The sequence below is a fragment of the Triticum dicoccoides genome, chromosome 2B, assembly GCF_002162155.2.
Source record: "Triticum dicoccoides isolate Atlit2015 ecotype Zavitan chromosome 2B, WEW_v2.0, whole genome shotgun sequence".
Lineage (NCBI taxonomy): Eukaryota > Viridiplantae > Streptophyta > Magnoliopsida > Poales > Poaceae > Triticum > Triticum dicoccoides.
Genome location: NC_041383.1, coordinates 60,519,352 through 60,524,905, shown reverse-complemented (window position 1 = coordinate 60,524,905; position 5,554 = coordinate 60,519,352).

Here is a 5,554-nt window from a genome sequence, read left to right as displayed (position 1 = left end):
CGACACCCCGCACCCTCCCCCACTTTTTGATGATATTTTTAAATAACAAATTTGATGATATTTTCAAATAAGAAATTTGATGATATTTTCAAATAACAAATTTGATGATATTTTCAATTAAAAAAATTGATGATATTTTCAAAAAAAATTGATGATATTTGATGATATCGTCTGTTCTAGTCCTCATGAAAATAACAAATTTGATAAAAAACAAATTATTAGATGCAACAAGAAATAATAATAAAAAGTTACTAATGGCGCACCCTAGGTGGGTGCGCCATTGCTATCAGAAAAAAAAGTTACTAATGGCGCACCAGAGGAGGGTGCCCCATTGCTATCAGAAAAAAAACTACTAATGGCGCACCACCCTCTGGTGCGCCATTGCTATACTGTCTAGCTGGATACTCCTTCGCCCGATCCCCCCTTCCCTCTCCCTCGCCAGATCCTCTCACTCGATCCACTGCGCCGCTCCTTCCCTCGTCCCTCCCTCTACCGCGCCACCGCCGCCGCTGCCCCGACCCACTACACCGCAGTCGCCCACGCGCCCCCGTCGCCTCCCTCTCCCCTTCCTCCCCCTCGAGCCCGCAACCTCCCCGCCACCACCAAATATCTCTCGTCGGAGCTGCCCCTCGGCAGCGGCTAGCCTCATTGGACGCGCTCCTCGATGGCGGTGCGAGCCTCCCCACGCGGCTGCTGCTCATCGACGACGGTTAGTCTCTGTCCCTCCCTCCCTCTCTCCCCCGCTCATCCCCATGCCCCCACGAGGGGGAGACCTAGGGTTAGGAGCAGGAGCTCACCGCCGCCGCCCCGTCGTGCCACTGCTGCTGCTTCTTGCGGCCGCCTTTCCCGCGCGCTCGTGCACGGACGCCGGGCCCCACGTGCTCGTGCGTTGCCGCCGCCGCCGTCACGTGGCTTCTATTTCTTGTTGTCAGTTTCATGTTTCTGCCATACCTTCAATTCCTGCCATGCTTATCTTCAATTAACCATAGGGTTCCTAAGGTTTCTCAGATAGAGATATAAGTAATGGCCATTATAGATAGATGCGTGCAAATCACATGTTGTTAAGACAAGTCTAGGAAAATTATTTTGCCTGGTCCTACATGTTGCTATCAAAACCGGTCAAGAAATTCATAATTGCCATACATGTAGCTACCATTTGGTCATACAAATTGGTGCTCCTGCGTAATGTTTTTGGTCCTAATAAATTGTTCAGTAGTGTTCCTGGAGGATGACTAAGGAATTAGTGCTCTGTTATGATTTCTTGATAGAATTGTTGAACTACTGTCCTATGTATTAGTACTGATTATTTGGGTCCTTATCCTTGCTTCAAAGGATGCTGGTAGGTAAATCGGTGGCCTTACTAACCATGCTATGCCATTGTTAGCTTTCTTTTATGCATTATTTGTATACCATGTGATTTATATATTTGAGGTGCACAACCTTTATATTGTGAATATCTTGTCCACTGATTGTTCAAGTGCCGCCTGCTGATTAGTGTTATTTGCTTTTTTGGCGCTTAATTGGTTATTTGTCTGAAGTAGTGTTAGTTCTGATCATGATTGTTGTGCTTATGGCTTTATAAAATGATAAACTGTTTGAATCTGATAGGCAGGTGTCCTTTTAGATTTTGTTGGTAAATCTGTTTTATTCAATGGTTATTGATAGTAGATTATCATTCCTATTTTAGGAAGGTTTATTCCTGCAATATCATTGTTACCTTTTATTGACAAATCATTTGGTTCACATCCTAGAATCTTGTTGGATTTGTAACTTGGTCCACTCAACTTCTTTTGTACCATGTGAGTCATCATTGATGAAGTAGTAGTTTAAGGTCTGTTGGGTGTACCTAAATTACTCTAGTGATAGGAGTAGTACTGGTGGCCATCTAGTTGGACTACTACTGCTAGGACTTGCTCCAGATTTTAGGATTTCTTTTCTTTTAGGATTTATTTTCTTCTAGGACTAGGTTTTTATTATTTTTCTGTTGTGATTGTTTTTTGAGCTCTTTCTTTTCCATTTCCTAATATCCTTATCCTAATTATCTTAAATTGTTATGATGTGTGTAACAGGATTATATCTTGGATTTGCTAGTCGACTTTGGGAGTTTCTTAGCCAGCTTGGTGACTCCATATTTTTCACTATTTCAGCAAGTCTTTTGTAAGCATTAAACTTTCAGCACTACATTTTTATCTTATGTGTACATCTGTTTGCTTACAATTGCTATATATGTATTGTTGTTACTAAAAAAAGGGGTCCTGGGAGACGCCGCTGCTGCTTGAGGCCCTTGAGAGGCCCTTCGTGTCGTGATGATTTTGCAGGTACCCCGAGAGGCCCTTGAGTTTGCCGGAATGTCGATTAACTTCCGTTCCGGCAAATTCGGGTACTCCATATGTCCTATTTTCAGTAAAGGTCATGCTGAAATTTTCCGTGAATTTTAGCATGACTTTGCTAAAAATCGGACATATGGGGTACTTGCTACTAATGCATGGGCCGGGGAATCTTAGTACTTAATTAAGTAGGATCAACTGCCCTTTATTCTTGCTGCATTAAACCATAGGTGGCAATAGAGCCAAGTGATTAGGCCCAACTTAGAATTCTCCACAGCATCGATAAACCCTAGATGATAAACCCAACATAGGTGGCAATAGAACCAAGTGATTAGTGCCAAGTGATTAGGCCCAACCTAGGGTGCCTCGGCATCGATAAACCCTAAATGATGAAAATTTAACTTAGCATTTAGGGTGCCTCGGCATCGACAAACCCTAAATGATGAAACCTTGGCTTTTAGGGTGCCTCGGTTTCGATGAGAATCTAAATGATGTACGCTTAGGCTTTTAGGGTGCCTCGGCGTCGACAAACCCTAAATGATAAAAGCTTAGCTTTTAGGATGCCTCGGTGTCGACAAACCCTAAATGATGAGACCATGATCTTGTTCCTTGACAATAACCAACTTTTTGACCAAACTGTTTTCCTATTTAGAGCGAAACATGGCCGACAACGATGAGGCCGGTGGTTCGGGCGGCAAGCAATTCTGGGAGCTATCCCAAGAGATGGAGGAACAACCTCACCGCTATGAGGATGCCGCGGAAGACACCGATCCTAACTACACAACACCTAGTGGCGTCGGGGATGACACCACTGATGGTGCCGCCGAGGATGCCACCACTGATGATGGTGGCGCACACACAGATGGCAGCCAACCGAAGAAGCAAAGGAAGGACCGGCGCCCGAATGCGCTCCGCACCCTCAAGGAGGAATTTACTCAAGTGGACTCCGACAGGGATCCAACGGAGCCCAAACATATAGTTAAGGGGTACTCGCTTCAGCTCGGGTGCATTCTCCGGAGCACCGTCTCGATCAACACCGAGAACCTTAGGCATAAGGACCGAGGGAATTTGCGCAACCTCCTCTTCACGAAGCTGCACGAATGATACAAGGTCTCCGCTGATTTTTAAAACACATGCCTCTTAGGGAATAAAGTGAACAGTGCCGCCCTCACGAGGATGAGGACGGCCCTGTCTACTTGGAGAAGCGCGGTGAAGAGAATGATTGATAAAGGTGATAGTTATGAGAAGATCAAGGCAAAATATCCTTCGATCAGCGAAGATGACTACAAGGAGTTCAAGATCAAGTGCGAGAGCAGCGTAACCTCTGAATCAAGTCAGCGGGGGAAAGAAATGCGGGAGTTGAACTTAGGGGAACACAAACTCGGTCCCGGCGGTTACAGAGTGGCGGAGCCTATATGGGACAAGGAGGACGCGGAGCCTGCCGAGCAAGGCCTACCGCCCCGCTTCGAGAAATACAACGGTGACAAGCAGACCAGGAACTTTGTCAGGGCCCGGTACAAGGAGGACCCGATAACAAAGGATCTTACCACGGATCCGAAGACCAGGTAGCTTGAGCTTGTTCTAGTAAGGAATACACCCTCGTGTAATTAGCTCCATATGGTTGCACTCTAATTAATCCCCAATATTTCTAAATGGTTCACGTTCCTTCCGCAGGAAACTGAAAGCAGTAGCGCGGGGTCGTCTCAGAGCGCCCCTTTCGACACACCTTTAAATAGGGCGTTGAACGTAATGAAAAACAAGGATAAGCTCAGTAAGCCGACGTCAGCTGGTCGTGTGGCCGGCAAAGGCTTGTCCACAAAATGGTCGTCATACTATACCGCTGGTGGGCGGAAGGAGAAAAAGACCAGCTCGGGAAGCCAGACGCGCGATGTTGAAGCACTCAAGGCACAAGTGGCGCGGATTCCGGAGCTTGTCCAAGAGCAAGTGGAACAACAACTAGGAACGAAGCTCAACGCCATGGTGCCTACGTTGATTCATGGGCTGACAACGTGGATTGCGGGCGGCCAACACGGGCCTCCCCCGGTTCCCAGCTTCACGGCCAGCATCTCACACAGCGTGCAGGCGGTGCCATTGGTGTCTCCGGCGGAGCCATTGGTGTCTCTGGCAGAGGCGGTATTCATGTCTCCGGTGCCGGCACGGGCATTGGAGCTTAATGCACCTGGGTGTACGCCGGCCGGCACCTCGCCAGCAAGCGCCCCCTCCGTCAGTTGCACGCCCGCCGTTGGCGGTGCCTCGACATTAGCCACGCTCGACGGTATCACGGTAACTAAGCCTCTCGGCCGATGACTTCATCTCCTTGCCTTTGACTGGGCATCCCTGACGCCCTACACGTTTCGCAGGGTGCCGCCGACGTTCCTTGCACTCTTCTACACTTCGTGGGCAGCGAGTTGGTCGATGTTGCCAAGGGCAGAATCATTCAACTGGGCAACCCCATGTTCCACGGTAATCCGATGCCACCCACAGTGTATAGGGTTGAAGTGGTTCCGGTGCTGCCAGGCTGCGACGAGCTGTTACCTCCGATTCCACCCGCTGGGGCCGACGAAGAAGATGAGATGACCCTCAGCGCCTGCGTAAACTGGCCCCTGCTTTGGCCGAAGAGCCAGATTCATTTGGTGGCGGGGGACACCACCCCACAGACAAGACCGCCAGTCGTGCCGGCGCCAAGCCATGGCAAGAATGCCACAACGCTACCGGACCTGCCGGACATCCCTATGCCGGACATCCCTATGGCACAGTATCCGGACATCCCTATGGCACAGGATCCGGATGACGACGACAACAACGACGGTACATTTACCAAAGTAGATAAGTACTTTGCCGAACAGGGGTACGCTGACAAGTTCTGCGGGCCTCTTTCTCAAGAACCCAACCAAGACGACCGCGGTCTAGCTGGTACGGCAGAGAAATCCAATTGCAACAGGCGTCATCTGGCGTTCAGTTCTCAGGAGACGCCTCCAGCTCCTGCCTTCACCGAGCCTCAGATAGTTGAGGTGCGAAATATTATCTGCCCCCACATGCTCAAGAAGGCGGTCTGTGAGAAGAACTCGGTCCCATTACAGGAGATCAAGAAGAAGGGACGGAAACGAAAGACTAACAAGGGCGCCGGTGCGAGCCAGCCAGCACCGAGTTCGATCTGTGCTCAGGATGGGCCACCTTCACCTAGGAATATTTCAAGGCGGGTGCATGTGGCGGGTAGGGCAATGCTA